Here is a 21,958-nt window from a genome sequence, read left to right on the forward strand (position 1 = left end):
TCATATCAATTCTGTTCTCCCTCGTCTTCCTTAGTTTGCCTTTATATACTCAGATCAGGCTACTGGCTTGTCTGTGAAGTTGGATGGAAAAGCCCAAGGATAGGTCATAAACTATCTCGTAAGAGAAAATGTTGGTTTATGAAAATATTTTGCAAAATATGCAAGTATTCAGACATGGTTAGCATCTGGTGGTTTTATTAGAGAATGGAGTGACAACAAATGACAAAAGATCCATTTTGTAAGCACAGATTTAGATCTAATTCAGACAAACTTACAAACATAAGAGGCACCTTGAAAAGTTCTTAAAGCATACAGACACAGAACAAGAACAGATATATCTAGTTCCCACAACAACCAATAAACACTGTATTATGTGGAAATCGACAGCTGCAATCCAATCTTATGCTTGTATGGGCTTCAAGATGCATAATAGTTCATGAATAAAACATCAAGTATGGTTTAATTCTGTTCAGGGTCATGAGTCAAGTCCTTAACATTACCTCCTTTAGAAAAAACGTAAAGAAAAAAGAATTGTTACTTAAGGATTTAAAGCTGTCATTTAAAAATAAAATGGTGGGAAATCATATGGGTGTTCATAAGCCACAAAAAGTAAGGTTCATTCTACAGAGCAAAGTAAGTGGAAAGACCTGAGGGAAATACTTAAAGCTCCATGTATATAACAAGTCCTTTGTCCACACATTTATGAACTAATTACAATATAACAGATTTAAGTCTATAGGTAGAGTTAAAAACTGTGTAGAATTTTAAAATTTTTTTTAGCTCTTTATCTAAATCAGGATTTAGAACTTCATGTAAATACTTTGAGATATTTTGCCTTAACTCCCATTGAGTTTCTCCTTTTATTCATTTCTTCATAAGAAGAGATATCAGTTCCAGGATATAAGTATAGACTTTTCTACACATGAATTTTCTGTGGTTTCCTTATGAACCTGTTTGTCATGGAAACTGTAGCTGAGTGAGGATTTGAATTAGTGATATAATTATTTAGCAAATTAATTTAAAAACAGCTACAATTAGTCTCAGCAGTGACTTAAAGGCAACCATTGTATCCCACCCATGCCGTTTCTCAATAAGTTTAGAATATTTTTTTAAAAAAGATTATAAGAAAACAATTCTGAAGGAAAATTCATATCGTATAACTCAAAACCCCCTATGTTTGCACATGCAAGTTGGCGAAATGGTCAAGAATTAACAGTTTCTGAAAAAGGATTCCTTCAAAATTTGACCTGTCTCTAATAAATGTGAGTTCTGACACAGAATATGTTCTGCCTTAAGTGAACACTTAACTGACTACATCTAACAGAAGAAATATAGACACATCTCTGGAAATGAGGGTGGAGAAAAGCATTTGCTTAAGATAGGTATTCAGTAAAAATAAGTGTAATGTAAAAGTGGTATTCTGCATTTACAAGGAGGCAAATGTAATTACAAAGACTTTGTCACATCAGTCTGTTTCCACTGAGAATGAGTGTGGGGCAGTGGTTGTCCTGGCTTGGCTGGGATAGAGTTAATTTTCTTTCTAGTAGTTGGTATAGTGTTATGTTTTCAATTTAGTATGAGAAGAATGTTGATAACACAGTGATGTTTTTCCGTTGTTGCTATACTAAGTCAAGGATTTTTCAGCTTCTCATGCTCAGCCAGCAAGCAGGCTGGAGGGGTACAAGAAGTTGGGAGGAGACATAGCCAGGGCAGCTGACCCAAACTGGCCATAGGGGTATTCCATACCATGTGATGTCATGCCTAGTACATAAACTGGAGGGAGTTGGCAGAGGGAGGGTTCATTGCTGCTTGGGAACTGATGGCATCGGTTGGCTAGTGGTGAGCAATTGCATTGTGCATCGTTTTGTATATTCCAATTCTTTTATTATTATTATTATTATTATTATTATTATTACTGTAATTTTATTTTTATTGTTTTTATCATTATTATTTTCTTTCTTTCTGTCCTGTTAAACTGTTCTTATCTCAACCCATGAGTTTTATTTTTTTTTCGTGATTCTCTCCCCCATCCCACTGGGTTGGGGGGAAATGAGTGAGCAGCTGCATGGTGCTTAGTTGCTGGCTGGAGTTAAATAACGACAGTGGTGGTTAGTAATTTAAATTGAATCTCCTACTTGGTGTATCTTACTTCCCAAATCCACAGGTTAAGTTAAATGATATAAAGCCAGAATTAGAAAAGTCTGTTGTTAACTATTATGGTCTGAATTAACTAAGTGATTATTTATTACATTAAAACAGGAAATAATTCATCATACCATATTCATATTAATGAAGCAGGTGTACCCCGGAGTACCAGTGGGGATACTGGTGCTACCCCGGAGCATCGGGTAGGGACGCCAGGCCTACCCCGGAGCATCAGGTAGGGATACCAGGCCTACCCCGGAGGGTGAGGTAGGGAGGGCGGGTCTAACCCTGAGAGCTAGTAGGGACAGCAGGTGTACCCCGGAGCACCACTAGGGGTACCGGTACTACCCCGGAGTACCAGTGGAGGTACCGGTACTACCTCACAGGATCAGGTAGGGACGCCAGGCCTACCCCGGAGGGTCTGAGTTTTAACACCTGTTGGATTTAGTTAGTCATGCATCTGTAATAATCAGCAACAAAGTAAGCCCATAAAGACATTTAAAGATAGTTATAAATACTAATTTCATGAAAAAAAAAAGAAAGAAAGAAAGAATCAAGATTTCAGATGTGCCTCATTTTACACTAAGGACAAATGAATTTTTTTTTGTAGTCTTCCCCTCCCCCCAAAAAAGCAGAGATATAACTAACAATAAGACATAGCTCTGGATAAAATACTAAAAATATTTCTGTAGTCCTCAGTGACACCATGTGAGTCTCCTTTCTAGACTAGACATTCATCTCCCACCCAGGAGCTCTTGGTTTCTCTATGTCTTTTCCATGATCTTGTTTTCACTAATCTTTCTAAAACAATATCAGTGCCCCAAGGGTACAAAAAGAATTTAATAGCCCTGCCCAGTCTCCCATGGGGCTTCCCCCTATGACCTACCCATGTGCTCAGGACCCCATTTGAGCTCAGCCAGCCCGTCCTGCTCCCTGACATACACTCTCTGTGTTTTCATTTAGTTTATGAAGTGAAAGGGCCTCATTACACAATTCTTCACCAAATACTTTATATAATATTACATCTTACATCACTAGCGTATTTCTAACAATGTATTAGTTACTGTAAAACCAAGACTGAAAAACAGAGCCTACCACAAGTTTGTTCTCTGGGAAGATGCCACTGAGGTCTTCAAATTTTCTCAAGCAGCACTCTCAGAGAAATGTGGCCCATTCAGCCTCTCCCCTGAAAGCAGGCACACGCACAACAAGCACATTTCCAGGTCAAATACAAGTTCTAAAGATAATTAATGCAAGATAAAGATGACACTGAATTTAAGAAAATCTCTAAACTACTCAGAAAAATCCCTCACCCTCCTTTCAGGTAAATTCAGTTCTTCAGGAAAGTCTCCTCTTTCCTATTGAGAAGTTTCCCCCTACAAATTCCCATGTAGCAGCCTCCATTTGCACTATACTCATCTTTACACAGCAGCCATGTCCCATCTCCTCCCACCTATGCTGGTAGCAGTCACTCAGTGCCAACAGATGTTAAGAAGAATACAGCATACAACCCAACAGCAAGGATTTCTTCCTTCAAGGAAAGTAACAGGGCAGTGTGGCAGTACATTCTGCCCCCCATCCTGCCAGCAGGAAACAAAACTTCTCCAGGAAGGGAGAAGGGGAAGGAAACCCTGGAGGCTGCAGGTTGAAATTTGAACTGGCCAATTGAGATGTGCCAGGTACACCAAGGTGACCCTCCTAGCCAATAGAATTAAATGACCACAGGTCAGATTCGACAGGGGTATAAACAGGGTCCCGTTGGAGGACACGTTGGCAGTCCTCCTCGGAGCAGCGGGTCTGCAGTTGGGGACTCCCCCTCGGGTTGGGGCACCGCGCGAGGTAACTCCTTGAGGGAGAGAGCCCTCAGCTTTTAGGTGAGTGATATGCACACTTTGAGCCATCACTTTAAATCTTGGGGATTCTGAAGTTGGCCATGTAGCATTAATTCTCTGCATCATTGAGCCTGTGGTTTTACAAGATGTTACTGGACTTCTAACTAACTTTTGCTGAAGAATAATTCTGAGTTTTAACACCTGTTGGATTTGGTTAGTCATGCAACCGTACACGGGTATTTGGGGCAGAGTTGCTGGGTGCCTTGGTTGGACAGGATATCATGATACTCCTTCCAACCCACCAACCTTGACAGCCATGTCCATGTCATCTTGTATTGTGGAAATCAACACATAAAAAACCAATTCACCATTCCAGCAGCTCTTTGTGAATGATGTAGATGCTCCACTAAAATGAGAGGCCAAGCAGACTCTAGGGGCTGAATTCGGGCTATCGTGAGGTTGGGCTGAAATAATGTGCCAAAAAGCGTATTCATTCAGAGTCAGTAAACCAGACAGAAAATTCGTGGCATTATGAAAACTATACAAAATGGAAAATCAGTGTGAATACGGAAGAAAGTCCAGTAAATTTATTTGGCCCATAATCATTGTTAAATGCCAGCATATGGCTCATCATTTCCTAAGCAAGTCATACAACTTCCTAGTATTGATAACTGAAAACTAGAATTGATTGCAATACTTCCATCAAAACCTTCAGTTTTCCATTAAAACAACTGCATGACATTTTGGCTTCCAAAAACTTTAATTTTCTATCAAATAAAGCAAGTATCTTTTTGTGTTGTTTTGTTTATTTTTCAGGTCTGCCACAAGATCTACAAATACCAATCAAATCAGTCACCTTATGGAAAAGTCTGCTGCTCCCTCAATTCAAGCAGGGTCCTGAATATTTACCAGGGGATTCATCCTTTGACACCTTCCCAATTTAACTGAGTTAAAATTAAATCACTGATAAATCTCACATGCTCACAATTACTTTCTAGGAAGGCCTCACTAATATTTCATATGCTCTACCTTAAAACAGAGGAGGTCAAACAAGATCTTCCTTAAAATTACTTCTTCAGGACAAGTAAGTGATATTATCATCTCTGTGGTTTCAGTGGCTGCACCTCAACTGCTCTGTTGCAGTCTCCACAGCCTTATCTTTACGTCCATACTGTTTCACCTTTTAGTGGCTGTGCAGAGCAGTGTGGCAGCATCAGGCAAGTAAGAAAACTTTGTGAACACCCAGCCTGGGAGGTTAAACAAGGGCCTTCACACCCACAAGCTGGGCAGTTCACATCCATAGCATATACTCTATCTGTGGCACACACCACACAAGACCAGACAACTTAACTTTTAGTATGAAAGTGGATGAAAGGATCCTCAGATCATCCACTAACGCTTCCAGGCATGCACAGCATCATCCTGCAGTGCCATGGTATCCAAAGACTTCTCAGAATACTGTGTCACAGTGGTAAATTTGGTGACAACTTTGAACTTTTCAATTGAAAGGGAGGGTTGTATTATTGTCAACAGGAGTAGCCAGGCAGACAGTGCTGAGAACATAATTTTTAAAGCCCATCTGCAAAAACCATTTTCACTTGGTGACTGCAGAGCTTTGATCAGAATGAAGTGATAGAGCAAGTTAGAAAGACACAAACAAAGAATACCTGCAAAGCCAAGTCTCTGTTATGGCAGCACTACCTGCTGCCAGCTGACAGAGGTACTTCTGCCTTGCGTAACACATTTTCCAGAAGTTTTTGCAAGGCAAGCCACCAGGTAGCCTGTTCCCCCTCATCATACTGCACTACTTCCCATGGAAAGAAGAGAAAGAGACACAGATACACAGGCTTCTAATGCCAGGGATAGTTGATTTGGGGGTTTACAATAAAGATGCAGTCCCAGAAGCCCTCTGTCAGCCCTCCACTGACCAATGCTACATAAGGCACATACAGAATAGCAATGGAGCAGAAGCAGAAAGATGTCTCCAACAGCTGTCTCCAGGCTGTGAAGCCACAGCCTGGCCTGGATCACCATTCAACAGCTGCAACATGTTTCCTGCAGCACTGCACCACTGTGGTTCACACGAAGCTTTCATCTGTCAAAGGCTCTTCAGGAGCTCTTCTGTCTGACTGTCCAGCAGCCAGCTGTCCTCCCGGCATCTGACTGCTACCTGCAGCACCACAGAGATGAAACATTTGCCCAGTCCTGCCAGAAACACTATTAGAGAACGTTAGGTCCTCACCCAGGACCTTATAGTCTTTTTTTAAAGTGTGTCCTATCCTTGCGGCAAGATTAATGTGCATAACAATTTGTAGTGGTTAGCAGAACCTTTTTTGTTGTAGCATACATCTGGGCATGGTGATGCATAGAAGTCAGGGGCATAATGGGTGGTCAAAAGGATCTTGTTGAAAACCAGAAAAGCTTGTCAGATGCTCATGGTCTGTGGTGTGGATGTTTCTGGGGAGATCAGGGGAGGTCCTCAAGAGTCTTTATGGGGATGCAGATACTGTGTACGTTAATCAAGACTGTGCCAAAATGTATAAACACACAAGGGCTAAACTAAGACTTACAGGAAGAACATAACTTTGTCATCCCTAAACTTTTTGAGTGATTAATTTTTTAGTTTTCACCTTGATTCTCTAACTTTTCTTTTTGCCAGTGTCATTTATGTAAAGCATACATTTTCTTCAATTACTTCTCACTGTATTTTCTAACAGCCACTGATGAAACATCTTTCCTTGTGACCTAACAGCAAATCAGAAAAATCTTTTTCACAAGGGAGACAACCTATAACAAGAGATACTTTTTGTTTGAGTTTCGGGGGGGGTTAACCCTTTTTATTTTCTGCTGACTCTTACCAACATTGACATTAGTTGTGTGCACTATATCAAAAATGTACATTCAGGCTGCAAAAACATGTAAGTTTCATGCTTGATTTCTCTTAAAAAAACCAAGCATTACACAGTTCCTTTTCATGAAGACCATGCTAACTTTAAGTTGCACTTACAGAAAATATATAAAATCTTCTGATTCTATTTGACATTAGTTCTTCCTATTTTAATTGCTTTTTCATATAAATATTTTTTTAAATATTTGTACACGTACAATGTAATTCTCTTTAAAGTACATTAATTTACTGAACACATCTAGAAACCATATACTTTTTCTGAAGTACTAACTCTTTTTCTTAACTCATGAATCTGTTTTTCAAGCCCATTTTGGTAGCAACTTGCCAGCTTGCCTTGATGGCTGACAGGTTAATAGAGTGTCTACTGTTACTGGCAGGCTGGTTTCATCCAGCCTAGCAGAGGTTCAATCAAAGATTAAAGTTTCCATCAGTCACTTGTACATACTGATTGATAAATAGACTCCTTCATTTTATGTAATATTCATAAATAAACTGAGTATTAAATGATGGGAAAATTTCCTAAGCTCTTGGTATTTTTAATGCATTAAATTGTTTGATTTGTTCTAGATTTAAAACCTAAGCAATCATACATCTTTCATATATTATTGAACCAAATTTTGCCTTGTGAACATTCATTATTCTTGATTTCTCTTTCTACAATGTTATAACATTCATTTTCAAGTCAGTTAAGTGACAATATATTGGGGTTTCCTTGCACCCTCCCCCCAAGTAACGCACAAAGCTTTTCTGCAGAAGTTGTACAAGGAAGTGTTCTTCATTAAAGTAATCAGCTTACAGTTTAGTCAACAATTTCTTAGTCACTTCAGTTGCTAAACTATAAACAAGATTGTAGTCCCGCAATATGTCCCAGATTTAGACACTAAATTTACAGAAGACTTGCTTTCCTTCAGATTGCCGATATTTTTAGAAGATTTTCATTCTTATGCACTTCACATATAGTTTAAATTCTATGAGATTGTTCTCCTTGTTTCTGGAGGTTAAATGTCCCCTGCCTTCTCCCACGGCCACCAATATAAATACATCACAATGCTGAATGGGTGTTATTTCCTCATCCTGGCTCCTGTCTGCTAGGATATGTGTCTTAAGGGCATGCATTTTCATAATTCCTTAGCTTCACAAGGGTGACGTTACCATTATCATTAAGACATTGAAAATAGAAAAATTAGCAAAATTAGCAAATAGCTACAAAAGAACAAAACTAGATATGAATGAGCGCCATGGTTTAACCCCAGCCAGCAGCTAAGCACCACGCAGCCGCTCACTCACTTCCCCCCATCCAGTGGGATGGGGGAGAAAATCAGGAAAAGAAGTAAACTCGTGGGTTGAGATAAGAACGGTTTAATAGAACAGAAAAGAAGAAACTAATAATAATAATGATAACACTAATAAAATGACAACAGCAATAATAAAAGGATCGGAATGTACAAATGATGCGCAGTGCAATTGCTCACCAGCCGCTGACAGAGACCCAGCCAGTCCCCGAGAGGTGATCCCCGCCCCCACTCCCCAGTTCCTATACTAGATGGGATGTCACATGGTATGGAATACCCCCTTGGCCAGTTTGGGTCAGGTGCCCTGGCTGTGTCCTGTGCCAACTTCTTGCCCTCCAGCTTTCTCGCTGGCTGGGGATGAGAAGCTGAAAAATCCTTGACTTTAGTCTAAACACTACTTAGCAACAACTGAAAACATCAGTGTTATCAACATTCTTCACATACTGAACTCAAAACATAGCACTGTACCAGCTACTAGGAAGACAGTTAACTATCCCAGCTGAAACCAGGACAATGAGGAAAAGGCCCAAAACCTCAAATGCATGACAGAAAATACCTGGGTACTGTTACAGTGGACTTGGAGAGTTATATCCGGTTTAAAACTTAAACTTTCTGGCAGACAATTTGTTAGGTGATGCTTAAGCTTTCCAAACTGGTTCTCTGTAGCTACCGGGCTGCAAGGCTTCTTCTGCTTAATTTGAAAAATTCTGAACTACAGAGAATAGAGACGGATATAAAGATTTCCCCTTTTTATGAACATCACCCCCCTACTTGTTTATCCTGCTCTGTGACTACTGTTGCCTATGTTGTTATGTAAACCACATTTCACACTTATATGTATATTCAGACCCGCTTCTTCACATGCAGTTCACTATACCATTTAGCTAGGATCACCATTTATACTTTTGAATTCAGCCTATTTTTTTGCATATTTAATCATATAAACTGCAAGCAATGCATATAAGTAAAAATCCGGATTTAAACTAACACGCATCATAAAGGATGCTTTCCTTTGATTAACCAAGCTGTGTATTTCCCATATGGATCATTTAACAGAAGCTGATTTTAATTTGAAGTCAATAAAGTTGCACCAGGGATAAATTTGGCTGCACATATTACAAAGCAGATTTTCTACATGCAAGTAATTGACAACTGAGCCTTTCTAGCCTAAGAAAAGCCAAATGAAGTGTTTTAGAGCATTCAAAAAACCTAAAATATTGAAATATGATATTATTTCCTTTCTTAAGCTGAAAAGCAAGGCATCCTCTTTCACAAGTGAAGGATTACAAAACTATAGGCTAACACTTAAGTAAACAATGCAAGGGTTTCGTTCTCTAAAATTTTATTAACTGATAAATAATCAGGAAGGGGGGTGGGGGAAATATCCTATAAACAATGTTGATGGATTGCTACCAGGCAAGAACCCTCTTGGTCTCTTAGAAAAGTCTCTTGAATAACAGAACTGGGGAAGAGGATGAATGCTGGGATTGAACCTTTGTCTTCTAGATTTTAGTTCTGTGCTTGAATAAGGCAATCCAAGAAATAGAGCTCATGCAATTAGAAACTCGCATTTATACACTAACAGAGTGCAATAAAAGTAATTATCAGGAAGAACCTAAATAGCCAAAGATGCTGAACAGTGTAAATCACAACTTGGCCAGTTTGTCAGAAAGGCTATGCATAATCTATAGCAACAATGCTGTTCTGAGTCATATCTCAGTGATAAAAGACGTGCACGTAAACATCAAAATTTGAAACCATGGATAAACTATGGCAAGTAAAACTGAGAGGACGAGGATGGACCTTGAGCTATGAATAAGAAATACTGGACACAGAATCATCTTTGAACACAGACAGAAGGAGGCAGAGAGGGACTGCTAGATCAGAAGCCAGCTCTGCAGTCAGTGCTCCATATATAAAGTTTCTGCATAGTATTTTTCAACCACGTTTGATAGCTGCATTATCTTTTGCTTTTGATATAAGCAAAATCCTATTGCTTCCATTAGATTATTTTCAGCACTAAAAGGTCTTTCTCATACTCATGTATTACCTATATTTAAAACTATCATATAAAATAACCAATCCTAACACCCAAAAAGACAAAAGAACATTCAATGCAGTGAAGCTCAGCTCTTCAAAAAGGGTTATTATTCCCTGAAGAAAGGCTCATGTCTATCTGATCCCAAAGAGAACAGCCTTGGTGTTTTCATCTCTGCAGGCTCCTCGCCTTCTTATTTTAAGCAGGTGAGTTTAGCAGCTATATTGTGTTTAGTTAAATTGTAAGAACAAAGAAATATCTCTTTATTTAGATATTACTCAAAAGGTAGGCTTTGAATAGTTGGAGAATTTAAGACTTCTAGTAAGCAATTACTTTCTGCCTGAAAGAGACTAATATATTAGTCATTTGGGGGAGACTAAAAGCAGTTGTGAGCTGCTGATTTAAAAGTATATAAAAAGATTCCATGTCTGTGGATTCCAGGACAGTGTCATGGTTCAGTATGTTTGACATATATGGATTCTGTAGGAAACCACTCAATATTTTAAGCTCTTCCCATTGATTTTAGTAGTGCTTAAATAATATAAGTTGAATCTAGGAAACCAAGTACTAGCTGAAGCTGTCCTAACTATTAAGAAGAAATGGTAAAACAAATACTTCCAATTTTATGCATAGCTCTTTAGCTGTTTTCTGGTCTTGTCTTCATATTTTAAAAATGGACGGACTTAAGTTAAGCTCAATATAAGTACTGAGGTCTCAGAAACACAGAATGAAATCTTGGATAGATTTCAAGGAATCAAAACAAGATTTCCCCTTCAAAGAGGTCTTCTGAATGGTGTGATCTTTTAGGAAAACAATACTTACCTCCCTACATTGTAACAAAATCAGACTTTGTTGGGCTATATAAACTCTGAAGGTCCTGAGTACCACCCTTTCTTTCCTAACAGATGAGCCAACATTGTCTGGATCCTCTTGGCCAGGCTTCAGAAAATGTTGTGAAAGAACAACTAAAAGATGCATTTATAAAGGTGTGGTATTTGGGAAAACCCTACACACTAAAAAACCCAACCAACCAAACAAAAAAAACAACAACAACAAAAGACACCCAACCAAAAAAAAACCCCAAATGAGAACTTCTCACTCACAAGAATATTTCATGAGATGCACTGTCTGAAGAAACACTAAAAAGTCCCACATGAATGGCATCTGATTCTGAAAGCTATAATGTTACCTTTGCTGTCAAGAAATGAGTGAAGAGGCTTGCTTCTTAAAAGTTTAAGAATGAGAGGAATTTATCTGAGTAATTTCCAGGAATAAGTATAGAAATAACAGCTATTTGTTAGCTTATCCATGTAAGGAAGCTGTATTTTCCCAGTAGTATTGCATAGGTGGCATGCAGAGCTTTCTCAATGGAAATCAGAACTACTAAAAGATTTCAGGTACTTTTGAGCTAGGCAGAACATTAAAAGAGCCATATGAATGCTTCAGTCAGACAGACTCTATTCTAAGGGAGGTGGGTGGAGCAGCTACTCCAGTGGCCTCAAATGCAGAACAAGCTTAATTTTGTAGGAAGATCTACCTTATTTTAAGATATTCTGAACCTGAGTATCAATGAAGAAAACAGGTACGATCTTAGAAGAGAGGGAGCAATTGCATTTATTTTCTCAGCTGTCAGAATATTTAATATGTAAGGATCTTAAATTTCAAAATTGTGGCAGGTATTATAAAATTAATGTTAGGTTTTAATAATAATTTGTGACAAGTAGCAGTTACTATGTCAAGAAAAGTTTCAGAGGCATTTTTGATCTGATTCAACATGACAGAAAGGTGCTGGGAAATGGTATTAATAATGACAAAGTTTGCTCTAGCTTCATGAAGCCAGTTAGAAGAATGTAGCTAACTTTATTTCATCCCCCTTCTGTGTTAACAGTAATTTAGGTAAGTGAGTGAGCGAGAGAGAGAACGAGTGAGTGAGTAAATCCCATTTTACATTCTATCTTCAGAAGGCTTTGAAGACATTTCTCCTCAATCATTCATTATGTAAATATATCCAGGGAGATATTTTATAAAGGTGATTGTCATAGTTTATCAAAAGAAGAACTTATTAGCAGTGATTTAAAGACTTATCAAAGGCAGTATTTTTTCTTCAGCTTTTTCATCGCCATGATACCACAAAGTGCTAGGAACCAGCTGTCTACACTAGGCAACATGTTTTGTATGTGTTGGAAAGCCCAAGTTTGAGTCAAACACTTTTATGTAATTAATATTATATTTTACTCTTTGAAAGTAGACCATATTTTCATTTAAATAGATAAGGGGGTTTTTAGAAATACAATAATGAAGCTGTAATTGTGTAGGATATACTCTGAGGCTGAGCCATTCCTGCTATGTATTTAAAAGGGATTTTTTTTTTCCCCCAGCAAAAGGCAGGTTCTAGAAAAATGTCCTTCCAACAGATTTCTGCTGGGAAAGCAGTTCTTGTTCTTCATAGACAATGGTTTTCATGAAAAAGTATTTTGGAAGGGTGCCAGTTCACTGCAAGATTTGCATCATTCTTGACTATCACCAACCACTTTTATTTGATGATCATCAGCAAACTATCTCCCTTACTAGGAACTAGGAATTTCACATAGTTTGCAGGTGTACCCCTTTTTGACACGTATTCTGACAATAATCCAAGGCTCAAATTTAGCCAGAACTTAATTTGGGAGATTGTTTCATTGTTAGGAAAATGCATTCTTGCAGCAGTGCTGTTGTTTTTTCTTTCTCTAGTCTCTGAGTATATCCAGGTTCAGGATGTTGTATTAGTAAATCCTGCTCTGTGTGAAGCATGGATTACTACTTTTCATCCTTAATCTTCTCTCTCTTTTTTCTTCATCAGCAAAGTGGGGATTTTTTACACCTCAGCATTGTAAATTTTTTAGGAGATCATTTTGTTCATAGGTAGATGTTGCATAGAAAACTTCATGGGGAAAACAAGAATAAAAGGATCTCATTGCCACCATCTTTGATTATACTGCTGAGTTTAAGGAAAATTCTTATTTAAAATCCTGTACTGATGTAATTTCTAATTATATAGACAACATTCTGTTAGTAGATATAAACCAAATGGAATGGAAGTGGAAAATATGTATTTATTGTATCAAAATTTGTTACAATAAAAAAAAAGAAAAGCATAACTAACTCCAATACACTGTTCAGCACAATTTGATGAAGTTATACAACTTCTTTTAAGCTAATAAATTTTCACATGCTCTTTACATTGCAGCCGCTTTCAGTGAACCACCTATATTTGTTGTCCTTGTTCAGTGGCCTGACCCAACATGTTACTCTGCTGTCTTGCAATTTAAAGCTAGCACTCATAATTAGCCATAGCTTTCATGGCCAAAAGTGTTTTACATTGACAAAGATGCTTTTACATTTGAACTTCTGCAATTCATTCACTTTTAAAAATTTTAATCTTCTTTCTTTCTGGTTGTTTTCCTTTCATTGCCTCAGATGTGAAACAAGCAGATAAAACCAAACTATCAAACCACATCAAACCTGGTTCTTTTTCATTGACCACTGCTCACTTCAAGCTAGTGAATGATGAAGCCATCCCAATATTTTACTGACTATGGTCACAGAATTAAAAGGAAAGCAAGATTAAAACATTTTGTATTGACCAGCTGGCCTCAGTGTATGTGACACAAGATGACTGAGTATTTTAAATATATGTCACTGTGACAGTGTTCTGATGATGTTTTCCAGGGTAATTAAACTGAATTTCCTAACTCGAGCTACAATCTTCAGTGCTGTGAATTACATTGAAAAATACAAATATGTATACCCAGATTGTATTTCTGTGATCCAGACATTCATTTATAATTTGTGTTCCTGTCTCCTCAAACATAAATCCACCACTGGCATTTTAATAGGAAATACTGACATTTATTAAGAGCAGATTGACACAGGTATGAACTAAAAAATATTTTTAACTGTACTGCAGAAAAAGTAGAATACTTCAGATACTCTTATATTTTCCTTGAGGAATTGCACACTGATTTGTATAATGTTAAGCAGCAACATCAGTAAACTGTAAAAAGAATGGCAGCAAATTTAAAAAGAATATCCAACTAAATCTTAAGTCCTCCTCATATTTATCAGCCAGTTCCACTGTAAAGCTAGATAGATCATCTACAGTTGCACCTTCAGTTGCACTTAGCAGGAGCAATATGTTTGTATAACCTGCTAAAAAATGAGCAGGGCAGTATCTCGGAGCAGATGAACATGTTTGTGTCTGCCATTTTTATCATTACTTTAATCTCAATCCTCAGTGATTCACTTTCTGATGGTAGTAATTCTGGAAATTCTATTTCAACCCTGGAAATGCCGATTCACTGACTTTGGCACCTATTTTAGCACATCCAACATGGTGCATTTAACATAGCAAAGCAAACAGATAAAATATTGGCACCTGCAGTTTCCAAGCAAAAGTACTCTCAGTCTATATATTTAAAACAGAAAAGCTTTATTTTATTTCTATTATTGTGGGTAGAAATTACTACCGCTAGCAGCAGGGGAACACTGGTCAACTCCATCTGGCTATTGGCCTGCACACAGATCTGACATACACAAAGAGAACGTGATTTTATAAGAGAACAAGTGCAGCATTACCCTTCTGGTGCTTGCAGTCTATTTGTGCTTATGTGCACAAGAATATGAATACTCTACAATGGACTGACAGTTACTCTATAAGTCAACTCAAATGTCTAGTCTGATTCCATTTTTGCTCTGCGTAAGGTACTCTCTTTCAAGTGTCACAATATGCATGTGCATGTGTGTTCCATTTGTGTACATGTACATTTGTGAACTAGACCTGAGAAACATGTAAAAGGATGAGATCAAACCATTAAGTGCAATGACCCCTACATAAACAGTATTTCCCTAATTTGATGTTCCAGTTATGACTCCCAGCATGCTGTTCACTTATGCAATTATATGTCATATGGTACTTATTTAGAAAATATGCACATCAATAATTAAAGTGTTTGTCAGTCTACTGACATTTTCAGTAATTCCAGGGTTATATAGTAATTCATTCACTTGTATCTATAGACACATGATGCTAGATCCTCAGCTGGAAAGTTAGTATAACTCTCCTTAAGTCACTGTATTTAGTTTTCAGTCATCTTTTCCATATTGACCTGAATGTTAAACTGTTGTTATAGCAATTTAGTATGGAGCTTTCAGAAAGCCCTGAGTTAGCAAATCTATTAGTTCATTTGCCTTCCATGTTTTAATATTCTTATTATAGAAAGAATTAAAAATAAGCTACACTGTTTCTTTTCAAACCGAAGGGAACTTCCAGTTTTGTGTATTTGTGTAATATCTGTGTTTTTCAGAATTCATGGATTCTGATATCAATACTTCACCACAGAATTTGGAAATAAGCCCTCATGAGTAAGAAGACGTTTGAACACTTTAAATTAGAGAAGGACAAACAGCATTCACTCCTGACTCAGTTTTGTTGGCATAGAGACTGAGAGTATAACTATTCTGGCTAGAAAAAATAGCATAGGGAAAATGCAATTGAGCTAGACTAATGGAATTTCATGATCAGCAAATATCATCACAGCTGGCTTGATTATCAGAAATAGAAGATAACATCTTTGTTGGTTAAATGTTTAAATTATAGGTACTACAGCTATAAATATTACCAGATTAAGAGTTTTATTATTGTTTCATGCAACTTTGGAGGGCAAAATTTATTACTTGAAGTACCTAACAATGAAGAAAAAATGCAGTTCAATTCTCTTAAATTTAGTCATTGGAACAAAGCTTCATTTTTCAGCAATCTGGATATTTTTTTTTTTTCCAGAGTATTATAATGATATTAGTCCTCATTTGTGATTTTCAAAAATATCATTATAATGTTTACGAAACTAAATCAGCCAACCTCAACAGCCAAATGAGAAATTCAGGGACTTCGTATTTGCATCAGTTTTACGACAACTGGTGTATAACAAATGCACATCTAAGCTGTATTATTTATAAAGCTATGTTTAACTTAAAAGCTTTTCTCACACTGAAAATTGTGTATTTATGCACATTCAGATCCCATCTTTTCAGAGCATCACAGCTTCTTACTTTTAATGACAGCCATTATGGAGAGCAGAAGTACTGGAATCAGGGTATATAATATATGTAAAAATAAATAAATCATTGTAGTAGTTGTAGAAAAGTTTCCAAAGATTTCAGAAAAGTCATATTCTTTTTTAATAGCCTTGATGAATTGAATAGTGCAACTTCTGTGGGCTAGTATGATTCCAATTTTATTTTTTCTTCAGAAATGTTATATCATTTAAAATATTGCAGAGAATTATTTAAAGGAACACAGTCAAAATTACACCAATCCACTACAACTTAATAATGCTTATACAGTCTCTTCTTGCTTGTTAAAATGAAGTCTGTAAACTGACACTTCTTTGGCATGAGTCTGATTAATTAGAAGTTAATCTGATATCAGCAATTATCCATTAAAAATTGTATTTTTAGGAATAAACCTACTTTATTTGGAAATTATTTTAAATCTCTTGTAACATACAGGTAAATAAAATGCTAATTACTAAAAAACCCTCCTCTTTTCAGGACAAAATAAAAGGCAAAAAATAGATATAACCATAAAGAGAATGTGACCAGATAATATATGTGTTTCATTTACATCTATATTTATGCAATTACTAATTTTCAACTGCAAACTCATGTCTGACAGTACTGTTGTGGTGTTGCTGTCTATGAGCAGACATTCATACGGCAGCTTAACTAACTCTATATCCTGAAACATTATCCTAGATGACAGGGTATCCAGGATTTGCTAGATGGATATTGAATGAGAAATAGGACTGCTCTCTCTGCTCTTATTTCTAAGAGATTTCATGGCTGTCTCATTATCTCAAATGCGTTAGGGAACCGTAGGCTGCTTTGAGGTGAAATTTTGACAATAATATTTTAAAGATTTCCTGAAGTAGATTATTATGATAAACTTCATATATATATGTATACACATAATATATAAATACATACATCATATATATATATACACATCACATATACATTAAAAAAAGAGAAGCTGACAGTACCCATCACAAAAGCATATGTGTGTATATATATACACACACACATATCCCTTGAAGTCCCTTAAATTTTAACAACATAATAGTTATTTGATTTATGAATGTCAGGTGGCTAAGAAATCTACATTACTAACTGGATTGCAAATGGTTTTATGAACTCAAGAACTTGTTTCTATTTACTCATATGTAATCTGAAGATCTTTAGTCAAGGATTGAGGCCAAATTGGTTAAAAACAGTCCAAAGAACAAAAACTCAGTCTCTGCCTCTAAGAGAGGTGGATTTAGAGCTTGAAAATTCTGAGACATGATATAGATAATGCATCTGCCCACATGATAACCTTATATTTTTTGGTTTTGCAGATTTATGTCCTTATGAGGAAATTTTGTCTACTTAAGCAGGTGAACGAAGATAAAGTATGGTAAAGGTTTCTTCCCAGTGAAAACTAATACTTAGACAATATTGATCTTTGTTATTAAATAAGTAGATGATGGTGAAACTACTAACTAATAATTAAAAGAGAATACTTTATTAATTATTCATTAATATTAGCATCTTTTTTTAATTGCCAATTGTAAAAAGAAACATCCTTTATTCTGTGACCAGTCTTTTCTTTTACTGCATAATAACAAAATCACAAGCTAAACAACAGGAAGATCTTTTCCAGTTGCTGTGACTTAAACTTTTGCCAGAACATTAGTTTTATAGCTGTGCATTGATAATGATGTCGCCTGAGTGCGGAAACTGTCAAATAATGGAGTTTGTTTGAGAGGTTTCATTCTGCATACCAAGTCTAACCCATAGTTTCATATTCTAAGGGAAGACCAAAATAGAAGCTGAAGCTTCACCAGAACACGACAGACTTCAACAGCTGGTCCAACAAGTGAAAAGGAAAGCAAATATAACAGATAAAATATGGATAGGAAAGTCAACATGTTCTTAACTGCTGATAATCAAATTTAACTCAGGTTCTCAGCAAAAAGATCATCTCCAATAGAAATAAATCTGCTCTCCTAGTCAGACCAGAATACTATAGTACTGCAGGAGATATTAAGTTAAAAAAAGGTGTTAAAAAAGTCAAATTTTCCACAAAGGTGTTTGTTGGAAAGCAGTGTATTAAGCTCTTCCAGTTTTGTCATCAGAGACATTCTGTCCCACATCTCTCATCTCCCACTTAAAGCAGGCACTCACAAAATAACACGAAACACCAGGTTGCCTGAATTCTTCCAGCTGCAAATCTTGTACGAGTTTTGCATATTTAAGTGTCAAGGAGGAGCTTCCCTTCTGGAGGGAAACTAAGACTTTTGGAAAGCTATTAACATGTAACTACTTTACAAATAAAATAACCAAGAATGTTCTATTCTCCAACACTAGTACAAAGAATACCTGTGGTATCATAGCCTTATCAGGGTGTGAAGGGGAGGAAGTTAAACCGAATACTTTTGTAAACTACACCAATATAGAATGACTTTGTGTCATTCTAAAATGGCTAACCCAAATATATAAATATACAATTCTGTTACTAAAACATTAATATCTTCACTTAGGTGGTAAAGCATTGGTATCTTCAGAGGTCCAAGTATAGTCTCTAGAAAAAACCACAAATATTATGTTTGCCTTTTTATTTATTCAGTATCTGACAGTCTGCTCTATGAGCCACCACAGAAATCAGAGATCTGATAGCTAAAATTCCACTTTCAATTCATATTCCTTAAGTAATTTAGCACTAATAAGTACATTTTGTTTTACCAAATAGGATGATATACAAACAGGCTTGGAATGGGCCACTAATCAATCACAACCCTGCCCTCAGCTGATCATATTAATGGAGCCTTTTACAGCCAGGTATCAGCTCTGAATGTTGATTGCCCAACCATAGCCTGTCAAGAGCTGACATGTTCTTCCTCCCTTATGAAGTTACATGAAATGGAAAAGATATAGATCTGGATTTCAAATCAACTGATGTGTAAAAAATGCAGGAAGAATTACATTATAGGAAATTTTGGTAGCATGGTTTATTATTAAGGTTTTCCATTACTTCCAACTGCAAGTCCCTGTTTCCAAGTTTTTCAAATCCTGTCAGACTTACAACTAGACTGAAATCTTTAGTTGTTTCAGGCTTATTTTTCTCTCTTTTTCTATTTTCTCTTTTTATCTGACAAATGCCCTTAGTAACTCTAAGATTTAGTTCAGGATTTTGCTAGTTATAGAAGATGAATATGTGTAAAGAATATGTTTGTTGGGTTTTTTTTTTCCTTTCCTCATCAACCGCCACATTTGGCTGACATACAAACCATTGCAAACAAATGAACAAGATCTGTTAAAAGGTAACTCTGAAAGGTCTGCCTGCACTGCTCCATTCAAGTACAGGTACTGCTGAGATTTATGGGCTAACACCAGGTACCAGAACTGAAATGAGGAAGTTTATTTTGCAGCTCACTTCCATCTGCTTTATTTAGATGATGGGAATACAGAAGATTCAGTATAGAAAGACAAGACTTTGATCAAAGATGAGAAGCATATATTTAGACAAAGAACTCCACTATGACTTGAACTGGACTTCAGTTAAAGAGGTTTAATACAACTGCATCAGATTCATCATAAATACTACATAAATACTTAATATGTGAAGAATATTTGAAGAAAGTCTTTAAGTGAGCTGAAAATAAGGGATGGTAATGAATGACTCTCAGAGAGAATAAATTATGATCTTATAAAGTCATAATTTTTTTCATAAATATTGATACTGTGAGGCAAAAAATATCAAGCATGCTGCACAAATGGAAGGCAAACAGATATTGCCAGTAGGCAACTTTTATGACATGGATGAAGATAATAAGGTCCTACCTTCTTTTGATCCAATGAGAAGTCAAAGGCTCATCAGCACCAAAACCTGAATCAGTTGCAGGTAACAATTTCTTTAGAGATTTGGGGGTAAGGATTTTTTTCTGGTAACTATTTTCATGGTAGGATATTCTGTAGCTGCAGGGTCAGTTCTTATATGTGACAGTCAACCGGGTACAGTGACTTCAGTTCTAGTTTGAATATCTGGTGGTTCAACTGTGAAATTGAGTCAAGTCAGTCTGGAACCTGGATTAAAGGCCAGAAGGACATTTGTAACCATGTAAGCCAAAACTGCCTCAGCAAGTAGGAAGCTACAAAAATAATTGTGCCTTTGTCTCTTCTGATCTTAGAAATTCTGTAAAGGTTAGAAAAATGAGTGGAAAAGACACATGAAAGAACTTGAGAGCTACTGTAGATGCAATATAGCCAGCAACTGCACTGGGAATCTTGTCTTCCGTAAAGCAAAATCTTGGCATTTAGAAATTTTTTCTTGTCTGTCACTGTGTACTCCCTCCCAGGAGGAGGCTCCAGATGCTTCAGGTCCTGGCACTAGGTCAAACAGTCCAGCAATATTCCTACTGACATTCCTGGTGTCATAATTTTATGTGCCAGAAATCCCAGTTCAGTCCTAACTTTGCCAAATTCTTCCTGGCTTCTTTTCAATTTGCAGTCCCAGAAAATGATTAATACCTGAGGGACAACTGCTTAACAGTGGCTTACAAAGTCTCACTCTAGCTAAAAATACTCTCTTTGAGAATAAAGTGAAACCCATGGATTAGTCAAGTAGGTGAATATGGAAATAAGTTTCTAGGAGTCCTGGGAAAGATGGACACAGAAAACTTCTCTGGATTTGTGAGAGGAAAAATATCTTGCATGCTCTTAAGAAATGAGAACAGAGCCATGGTGGTTTTTGTGCTCTGTCATTTGAGCATGAAGAATCCTATGCATATGTATGGTCCCTTAAACATCTCTACTCATAATAGTTTGTTTACACTACTCGACGTTTCCATGTACACACACTAGGAAACTTAAAGGCACCAATTATGATCACATAATTAATTTTATGTGACGAATACTCATTTAGCAGCAAAAATGAGAGATTCTTTGTTGCAGTTCTAAATAGAAGGTGAGGTGGGGTTTTTTGTTTGTTTTGTTTTGTTTTTAATCAGGAAATAATAAGCTGAAATTGCTTTTTTTTATACTTATATCTCTAGCACTTCCATCTCATAAAAAATTAAATGATGAAAGCTTTTCCACATTTCTACAGGCTAGAAAAATAATCAACCCTTCTTAGTTCTCCACAAGGCAAAACAATCCCTTGAGGAAACACAGTCAACAATGTAATGAGTTGTGAAATCTATGATTTTAATGGGTCGTTTCATTTTTGCCTGAGCTACTCTTTCATGACTACTCTTCTAAGCTTACCAATTTCAAGGTTGACTTTTTACTAAATGTAGAAAGCTGGCCTTCTGCAGTGAATTAGTAGTTAGTCCTGTGAGTATATACAGAAACTACTTATTAGAGACTGTGATTTCCCTACAAAATATATTTTAAAACTATTACTGCTATGGATATTAGAGGGGGTAAAAATGGTAACTTTGAAAAGTAGTCGGGGCCAATTAAACAAATAATTTTCAATTTATGATAAAGACATTATACCTAAACATGCCTACAGTGCTAGAGGGTAAGTGCAGAAAGCAGAATGTCACAGAAAACAAAGCTATTGAATTATTACTTTAAAATACAAGAAGCCTGATTCTTCTTTAAAAATCAATAGCAAAACCAAAATCTGTTCTGGTTTATTGTATTTTAGATTATGTATGAGGCA

At 36.6% G+C, this 21,958-nt stretch overlaps 1 protein-coding gene across 2 annotated transcripts in view; it reads right to left on the minus strand.

Annotated features, from left to right (window-relative positions):
- CNTNAP4 (contactin associated protein family member 4) overlaps positions 1-21,958 on the minus strand; it is a 248,668-nt gene that overhangs the window by 172,181 nt on the left and 54,529 nt on the right. The gene's annotated exons all lie outside the window — the stretch shown is intronic.

The sequence above is a fragment of the Haliaeetus albicilla genome, chromosome Z (assembly GCF_947461875.1).
Source record: "Haliaeetus albicilla chromosome Z, bHalAlb1.1, whole genome shotgun sequence".
Classification (NCBI taxonomy): Eukaryota; Metazoa; Chordata; class Aves; order Accipitriformes; family Accipitridae; genus Haliaeetus; species Haliaeetus albicilla.